Genomic DNA, 9,871 nt, shown 5'->3' with positions numbered 1-9,871 from the left:
ATAATTCATATCCCGTTACCCTTTAATTCCCGGCAACGTTCTAATCACCAAATTACCCCGAGACTCACCCCGAGTCCCGAAACTAACCCCGTTATGACTAGACCGGTAACTTACATTCAAAGATCGTCTCATGCCGAATGGCTTGAAAAAATCCACATATAATGTGGTATTATTTATAACTCACCCACATGCGTGAAAATACAAAATCATGCCCTCAACGGGCCAAATTACCAAAATGCCCTTATAATTAAATGTGGACCCATAGACATGCATTTATCATCATATAATAATATAATTCACATAAACATGCATATAATCATTTGATTACATAATAAACCAATTATGGCGCTCCCGGCCTCCTAATCAAGGTCCTAAACCTCATTAGGGAATTTGAGGCATTACACTTCCGTTCCCTTTTCATATAAGTGATCATTTCACTAGCTTAAACAAGATAGGTATCTGATGAAATAGTCACCAACATAACCCTATCAAGTGACCATAGAGTCACAACGGTGGGATTCTGTTCCGTTAGCCATGTGACTAACAGTCACCTAGGCCTTTGGCCCTGGCTCTGAGTAACTAGTCATAGACTAGTCAAGCGCTTATAATTTTCATCGACCCTAGGGTCGGTCTAGCATTAATGCTCATTGAGTCATTCAACGCTGATATCGATTAGATCTAATCTTTTGCCGGCTCTGCGTTCATGACGCTTATGACGTTCCTGACTCTTAGGTCAGTAATACGCGACCAGTGCCGATTCTGAATAGTCAGTGCCATACACAAGTAAGCAAGATTTGCTAAACATTTAATGTGCAGTCAATGTCTACATTTAACAATCAACATGCCTCAATAATATCCATGCATGTCATAAATGGGGTGCAGTTTTCTTACCTCTGGTTCGAGCGAGAATTAGTATAAGAACGACCCTTGAGAACGATCAACATTTTGGTTCCTTGACGGTCACCTGGTCATAACCAATTATAGGATTCCATCAATAAATTAAATCAATAAGAGATTCACAATCTAAAACCTCACTTCCGGGATCAATCCCGCACTCTCAGGACTCCCAATCCACCCAAACGGGGTAAAAGAACCCATCCCCGAGCCTTAAAAGTCATTCCGAGCCCTAAAATAGGCTTGCTGGAAAATGGACCAGCACAGGGGCACGGCTAAGTGGCACTGGGGCGCTGTCCTAAGTCAGAGAGGCCCTGCTCTCTGCCCTGCCTAGCGCTGGGGCAGCAGGAATGGCGCTGGGGTGCCATCTGCAGACCAGAATTTCTTCTGGTTTCCTTCCTTGCGACTTCCCCTAAAAACAACCCTTCAAAACAGCCCCAAACATCACCCAAACATCAAATTCAACCCCTAAACTTCATTCATGCCACATCCTCATCAAAACCCAATCAACCTCACTCAAAAACTTCCATTGATTCCCAACTACACACCTCAAAGTCTTCAACTGAAAAACCATAAGAAAAATAGGGTAAAGCTTAAGTTCATGGATGAATTCTTACCTCAAGTGGGATTTGAGTCCTCTTCAATGGATGAACCAAGTTCCTAAGCTCCCACCTTTGATTTCCTAACTTGTTTCTTCAAATTGGGATCAAAACTCCAAAGGAGGAGAAAGGAAGGTGATGAACGTGAGAAGGGGAGACTTACACTATTTTGCTTCAGTTCTTTCTACAACATACTAGAATCCCATATATCCCTTGCCAAATGACCATATTACCTCTGGGTTAAATGAAACTCTATAAAGGCTAGTAAGGGAAAAAATGTCATTTATCCTCTAAACTTGCTAATCATAACTAACGTTCTCCAATTCTCGTTATTCTTGATATTCTCAAATACCAATAATTCATATCCCGTTATGTAACGCCCTAATTTCTCATAGATTACCGAGAACACAACATTGGGTCATAATCGTAAATATTGCTCTTTTATTTAATAAAAACTTCAAAATAAATACATGGATCCATGGTTTTATAAAAATAAAATACTTGTCTTTAACATAAAAATGAGCAACATTTAAATAAAAGAAACTTTAAAATAAGCTTTTAAAAAAAATAAATAAATAATATGGTCCTCAACGAATACATCACGAAGCTCTTAGGTCCCACTCGCCACCGGCCTTTCTATCCTTAATTTCCTGAAATAACAACATCATAAGGAGTGAGCTTCTAAGCCCAGTAAGGAAAATACAAACAAGGATTAGTCATATAATCAAACATAACATATATTCACCAAAGTCGTACAAACACAACATCTAGATCATATCATATCTTAAGTCATAATTCTAAACCATAATCTAAGCCATAAATCATAAATCATACTCTAAGTCATAAGTCATAGGACATAAATCATAACTATAGGTCATATATCATAATCATAACTAAAAATAACAAATCAAATATAATAAAAAGATAAGTGTTTATACAGGGGTGGCAATTAAGCCCCGGACAAAAGTACGTCATACACCGGACATAGGTCCGTCATAAAGTTTTGGCAACCGAGCCTACCGGACATAGTCCGTCATACATCGTTGGACACCTTAGGTCCAGACCCACTTACCCATTTATTGTACCTGAAATGTTAGGTCATACAAACATAAACTATATCATACATTACATAAACTAGATCATAATACTAAACTATCTAATTTTCCTTACCAACACCAGGATAATTGAGAACAAATGCGGAACTTGGAACACTCCTAAAACCAGTAATAAAAATAGTGAGTATTTCTAAAGGACAGAGATGAAAGGAATAGAACTAAACCACCAAGAGGAAACTTACCGAAAAGACACCTTAAGTTCAAAGAACTTAAAATCCTAACCACAAAACTATAACAAAAGTTAGAACCTGAATGAAAACTAAAGAAACTAAGGAATCAAACAGAATGAAACTTAAGAATAAGGGTACATCAGTTGACCTTATAAATTAGTCTAACTCCAATACCGAAACACTTTAACCTCACTTCCCAAAGTGTTTTCTAAAGCTTAAGAATAGAAAAGCTTTTTCCCAACCCAAGTGTTTATCACTCTTATGGTCTCACTAGCACCTTGGAGTCTGATCACGGCTGAAGAGTAAGTGAAAGGACTGGGTCCTAAGTCCTATTTATAGAGTTCTAGGAATAAAAATCTTCTTTTTGGCTTGAATAAAAATAATGAATTTTATTGAAGATATTTGAATATTCATCAATCAGAGGAAGAAGACTCGGTCAAAACTATCAGAGGTTGGTCTAAGGAGTCAAAGTTGGTTTTTAAAAATAAAAAAATAATAGAATCCTAACTTCTAACTTCCTAAATCTCGTAACTCTAAAATCACCTACAGTAAAATCAACATAACTAGAGATATAGGACTCCAATTTAGAATATCTTTATACCATTAGAAAGCTAATTCAATTATATACAACTTTCTAGAAATACTATTTTTCAAAATTTATAACATAACTAGGTCAAAAATAGGTCGGAAGTTACAGTACCTTAAAGTTACGAAAAATCTATTTAATTATCTAAATAACAACCTAATCTACAAATAAATAAAATCGTGACAAATGTCATGCTCCTAACAGATTCTGGTGAATAATAAGTCTTATATTTCTCTTATTTTATCATTAAAATAATAATTCATTAATAATCATGCATATGACAAGTGTCATAATCCTATTGGCTTTATCTAAACCTTATGAATAACCATGCTCATGACAAGTGTCATATTCTTATTGGCTCTATCTAAACCTTAGGATATAATAATTATCATATTAATAACCTGCAATATTAATCAAACCTTATGTTATAATTAATATTCTTAAACTATAGGTTAAACTTATAAAATCCATAACTATTGCTAGGAGTTTCCAACTAAGTCCCGGTTTGAACCAAAATCCACGGAATCTAAAATACTACAACTACTACTATCTAGCTAACTAAGTAAAATTCTGGGACGCTACAAGTTACCCTTTAATTCCCGGCAACGCCCTTGTTGACTGCGTTTTTAGCCAACGACGTGAGAACGTCAAATACGACAAACCTTCAAGAGAAATAAAACGACACAGACGGTATATACAAGAAAAGTAAATAACACAGGAGATTTTTATAGTGGTTCAGCCCCGATTGTCGGTAATAGCCTAATCCACTTAGAGTTGTGATTTATAGATCCGTACTCAAGATCAGATGGACTGAGCCAACTGAGTTTCTTCAGTACAGATTGCAAAAATACAAGAATTCTCTCTTATTTCAGCACTTTCTCTCTCTAGAATACTCAGACCCAAATTTCTCTCTCTAGAAAGAAGAAGCAGAAAAAAGCCCCTTTACGATCCCACCAACCCACTATTTATAGGCCTGGGATCCTCAACTGATATCCCCTTTAGATTGAGATATTTTATTATTCATCTCATATTTATATTACAAGAAATATTTAAAATACAACTGATTCCTCAATTTGAGTGAGGAGTGAGAGATTCACGGGTGCCTAGACCAATTCTTGCTGAAGTCGTTCCAGGGATTTTGACGTAGTCTCCTGGTCCAACACATGCATGTTGACTACATGCAAGTATTGGTCAGATATACTCCTCCAAGCTTTCCTCGGCTCAAGGTGATGCATGCTTGGCTCTCCTCGGACCAAGGTGGTCCGAGCCAAGTACCTCTTGCCTTCTCCTCGGACCAAAGTGGTCCGAGGCATTTTCCTCTTGCTTCTCACCTCGGACAAGTCCGAGCATACCTCCTCCAATCAAGGTCTGATCGGACCTTGTGGCCTTCTCCTCGGACCAAGGTGGTCCGAGGCATCCTCCTCTTGCCTTCTCCTCGGACCAAGGTGGTCCGAGCCATCCTCATTGGCATCTCACCTCGGATAACTTTGAGGCAACCTCCTCCATGACATGTCCGATCGGACATGATGGCCTTCTCCTCGGATCAAGGTGGTCTGAGGCATCCTCCTCTTGCCTTCTCCTCGGACCAAGGTGGTCCGAGCCATCCTCATTGGCATCTCACCTCGGACAACTTTGAGGCAACCTCCTCCATGACATGTCCGATCGGACATGATGGCTTTCTCCTCGGACCAAGGTGGTCCGAGGCATCCTTCACATGCTCTCTCCTCGGACAAGTCCGAGGCACCTCTCCCCTTGGCCTCCTCAACCATGTCCGATCGGACATTGTGTAGGCTTTCCTTGTAGAAATCTAAGTCCCAATCCTTGGCTTGCATGGGACTTCTTTTCCTTAGCCTCCTAGGATGCATTTTCCTTAGCCTCCTAGAATGCACTCTCCTTAGCTTTCCTAGGATGCATTCTCCTTAGCCTCCTAGGATGCACTCTCCTTAGCTCTCCTAGGACCAAGGTGCACTTGGCTTGGTTATGACATCTTTCAAGCAATCCAAATTCCTCGCCAGTCTACCGGGTCACTTTATCACAACTCTGAAGAGTCAATGTATTTATTGACTATTAATGTGTCTTTTATTGATCATGCACTGCCACTTGTCACCTTTATTGCCACGTTATTGATCTCCAATTTTTGGGTATAATAGCCCTAATCATTTAATCACCCCGAGCCTCGACCTTAATCCTGTTATGACTAAACTGCTAATTTGCACTCAAAGATCATCTCATGCCGAATAGCTCGAACAAATCCACATTATAATGTGGCCTCAACAATAAATCATCGACATGCATACGAATATACAATTACGCCCTCAACGGGCCAAATTACCAAAGTACCCTTGTTATGAAATGTAGACCCACATGCATCCATTTAACATCATATTATAATATAATTCACATAAACATGCATATAATAGTTTAATGGCATAATAAATCAATTATGTCCCTCCTGACCTACTAATACGACCATTAAACCACATTAGGGATTTTGGGGCATTACATATAATCTCTATTATATACAGTACATTTGCCAATATGACTATCCACATCAATAATCTGAATCTAGATTACTTACATTCCGTATGCTTAGTATGTACTAGTAACCATTCATTAAAGATTTCTTACTTTAATATGTTATTGATTATTTTATTTATTGTATAGGATCTTAATTCTCTCGTACTAATACAAGATCATATCCTCATAAATAAATATGAAATTTTCTTGATATTAATATAAATTATTCAAATAATATTTATAATATTCAAATATTATAAAGTTGCACTTTTAAATCAATTAAATGCCTTTACATGCTTTTAAGGAATAAATCATAACACACATCAAGTCTTTAACACACATCAAGTCTTTAAGCAATAAAGATGAAGAGTCGTTATGGTATTGTAATACACTACTCCCATATTGAACCATATTAAGAGGTTGATCGTTACCTATAAGAAGATATGTACGGCAGATTTTGATTGTATAAGACGCGATGATTGGGAACTCTGCCTATATACCATACACATAACTCTGTTTGTGCCACGCTTTTTTGTGGCGCAAAAACCCTCACTGGGCCTAAGTGAAGCAGTCTGTTCCGTAAGGCCCAAAAGATCATTATTAAGTCCAGATTTATTTTTTACATCATGGAATTGGTGGCGCAAAAAGAATTTTAGGAAATTACATTTTATATGGGATTCTTAATAGGGTGTGCAAAAATATGGTTTTTTAAAAAAAAAATTAATCTACTTTTTTTTAAGAATTTTTCACTTTTATGAGGTTATTTTTCCATATTTTTTGTATAAAAGTTGGTTTATGCCATAGTTTTACCCTTAGTCAAGTTTTATTATTTTGGAAGGATATTTTTGTAATTTGATTATTATTTTTTTAGCTTAATTGATTTTTTTTATATTACTAATTTTATATTAAGTTTTCTTAGGTTGTTTTGCAATTTTTTTTGTAATATGAATTGTGTTTAAAATTATTTTTTATTTATTATAAACATTTTTTCTTTTTTTTTTGGATTTTACGTTTTTTTTAAGTACTCGGTAAGGTAACCAATTACTTGAAAAAATCCTAGAGCTAAGTTAAATAATATGTACCAGGAGGGGTAACTAGTTATCCTGAGAAGAGTAACTTTCTACCATAAGAGGGGTAACCAGTAACCATAAGAGGGGTGACGAGTTACTCATATTAAATATGAAAAAAAACATCAAATTTGGAGGAAAAAGAGAAAGAATACTTCATTAAAAAAGGAAGAAGAAGTAATTATGATTTTAGTAACTTAGGTAACCAGTTACCATAAAGAACTCAGAAATATACACACACATCAAAACGTGAAGGTAACAAGTTATCTTTAGAAATATACACACAAAGAACTTGAAGGTAACTAGTTACCCCATAATTATACACACAAAGAACGTGAAGGTAACCAGTTACCACAGATCTGAAGATAAAAAAAAAATCATATCCACCCCCTTTCCCTTCTCTCCCATCTTCTTCATATAATTTTTTATAGATTTGAATGTTCCCATCAGGGTAACTGGTTACCCATTCACATTTTCATATTTTTATTAGTTTTCTTTCTAAATTTTGGTGTTCCTATAAGGGTTACAGTAAAAAGAAAATGTTGAAAAAATTGATTTGAATTTTTTACATATAGTGGAAAAAACTATAAAAAACATTACAATAATAAAAGATAATAAATAAAAAAATAGTAAAATAATTATGTAATGTTAAAATATGTGTGAAAAAAAAGAAAGAAAAATAAAATGGAATGAAGAAGTAACTTTCTGCCATAAGAGGGGTAACCAGTAACCATAAGAGGGGTGACGAGTTACTCATATTAAATATGAAAAAAAACATCAAATTTGGAGGAAAAATAGAAAGAATACTTCATTAAAAAAGGAAGAAGAAGTAATTATGATTTTAGTAACTTAGGTAACCAGTTACCATAAAGAACTCAGAAATATACACACACATCAAAACGTGAAGGTAACAAGTTATCTTTAGAAATATACACACAAAGAACTTGAAGGTAACTAGTTACCCCATAATTATACACACAAAGAACGTGAAGGTAACCAGTTACCACAGATCTGAAGATAAAAAAAAAATCATATCCACCCCCTTTCCCTTCTCTCCCATCTTCTTCATATAGTTTTTTATAGATTTGAATGTTCCCATCAGGGTAACTAGTTACCCATTCACATTTTCATATTTTTATTAGTTTTCTTTCTAAATTTTGGTGTTCCTATAAGGGTTACAGTAAAAAGAAAATGTTGAAAAAATTGATTTGAATTTTTTACATATAGTGGAAAAAACTATAAAAAACATTACAATAATAAAAGATAATAAATAAAAAAATAGTAAAATAATTATGTAATGTTAAACTATGTGTGAAAAAAAAGAAAGAAAAATAAAATGGAATGAGAAAATAATAAGTATAAAAAATGAAGAAAAAAGAAGGAAAAAAACTTAGGAAAGAAAACTAAAAAATATGAAAAAAAAAAAACAAAAGAAATAATGAAGGAAAAAAAATAGAGGAATGAATAAAAATGAAAAGAAGAAGAAAAAATAATGGAAAAATGGAAAGAAAAAAATATGAATGAAAAAATTGGTAGAAAAAAATGGAAGAAGAAAAAAATGGAAGGAGAAAATAATAAATACAAAAATGAAGTAAAAATAGAAGGAAAAAATGAAAAAAAAAAAAAAAGGAAAGAAAACTGAAAAAATATAAAGAAAAAAACAATACATATAAAGTAAAAAAAATAGATAAATGAATAAAAATGAGAAGAAGAAGAAGAAGATAATGGAAAAATGGAAAGAAAAAAAGATGAAGGAAAAAGTTGGTAGAAAAAAAAAAGAAAAAGGAAAAAATGGAAGAAAAAATAAGTAAGGAAAAAAAAAATAAAAAATAACTGACAAAATAATTAAAAAATGAAGGAAAAAATAAAAAATTGAAAAAAATAAAATAAAATTACTTTTAAAATAAAAGAAAACATAACTATGATAAAAATGTGGCATTTTTCATATTTTAATTAGCTACTAATTGTGTTTTTCATACTTTAATTTTTTCTTTAATGAATTTTCCCATACAAATTACGAAAAGTATACTTCCCATATTTTTGTACACTAATGGAACAAAAGCTATATTTAAAAAAAATTCCCAAAGAATTAAGAGGAAATTACACTTTATATGAGATTTTTAATAGAGTGTGTAAAAATATGGTTTTTTTTCAAAAAAATTTAATCTATGGTTTTTTTTTAAGAATGTTCACTTTTATGAGTTTATTTTCCCATATTTTGTATAAAAGTTAGTTTATGCCATAATTTTACTATTAATCAAGTTTTATATATTTGAAAGGGTATGTTTGTAATTTGATTATTATTTTTTTAGTTTATTTGTTTTTTTATATTATTTTTATATTACTAATTTTATATTAAAATTTTCTTTGGTTGTTTTGCAATTTTTTTTTCTTTCCTTTACAATATGAATCGTGTTTAAAATTATTTTTTATTTATTATAAACATATATTTTTTTTTTTAAATTGTACGTTTCTTTTTTCAAATTCTGGGTAAGGTAACGAGTTATTTGATTGATTTTTGATAGTTATGTAAAAAAAAATCCTAGAGTTAGGATAAATAACATGTACCAGGAGGGGTCACCAGTTATCCTGAAATGAGTAACTTATTGCCATAAGAGGGGTAACCAGTTACCATAAGAGGGGTGATGGGTTACTCATATTAAATATGAAAATAAACATCAAATTTGAAAGAAGAAGAGGAATAACACTTCATTAAAAAAGGAAGAAGAAGTAACTATAATTTTAGTAGCATAAGTAACCAGTTACCATAAAGAACCCAGAAATATACACACACATCAGAATGTGAAGGTAAATAGTTACCCCCAGAAATATATACACAAAGAACGTGAAGGTAATTGGTTACCCATTCACGTTTTCATATCCATTTTTTTTCTTTCCGAATTTGGATGTTTCTACCAGGGTT

Source organism: Humulus lupulus, chromosome 7 (assembly GCF_963169125.1).
Source record: "Humulus lupulus chromosome 7, drHumLupu1.1, whole genome shotgun sequence".
Lineage (NCBI taxonomy): Eukaryota > Viridiplantae > Streptophyta > Magnoliopsida > Rosales > Cannabaceae > Humulus > Humulus lupulus.
This window is presented reverse-complemented; position numbering follows the sequence as displayed.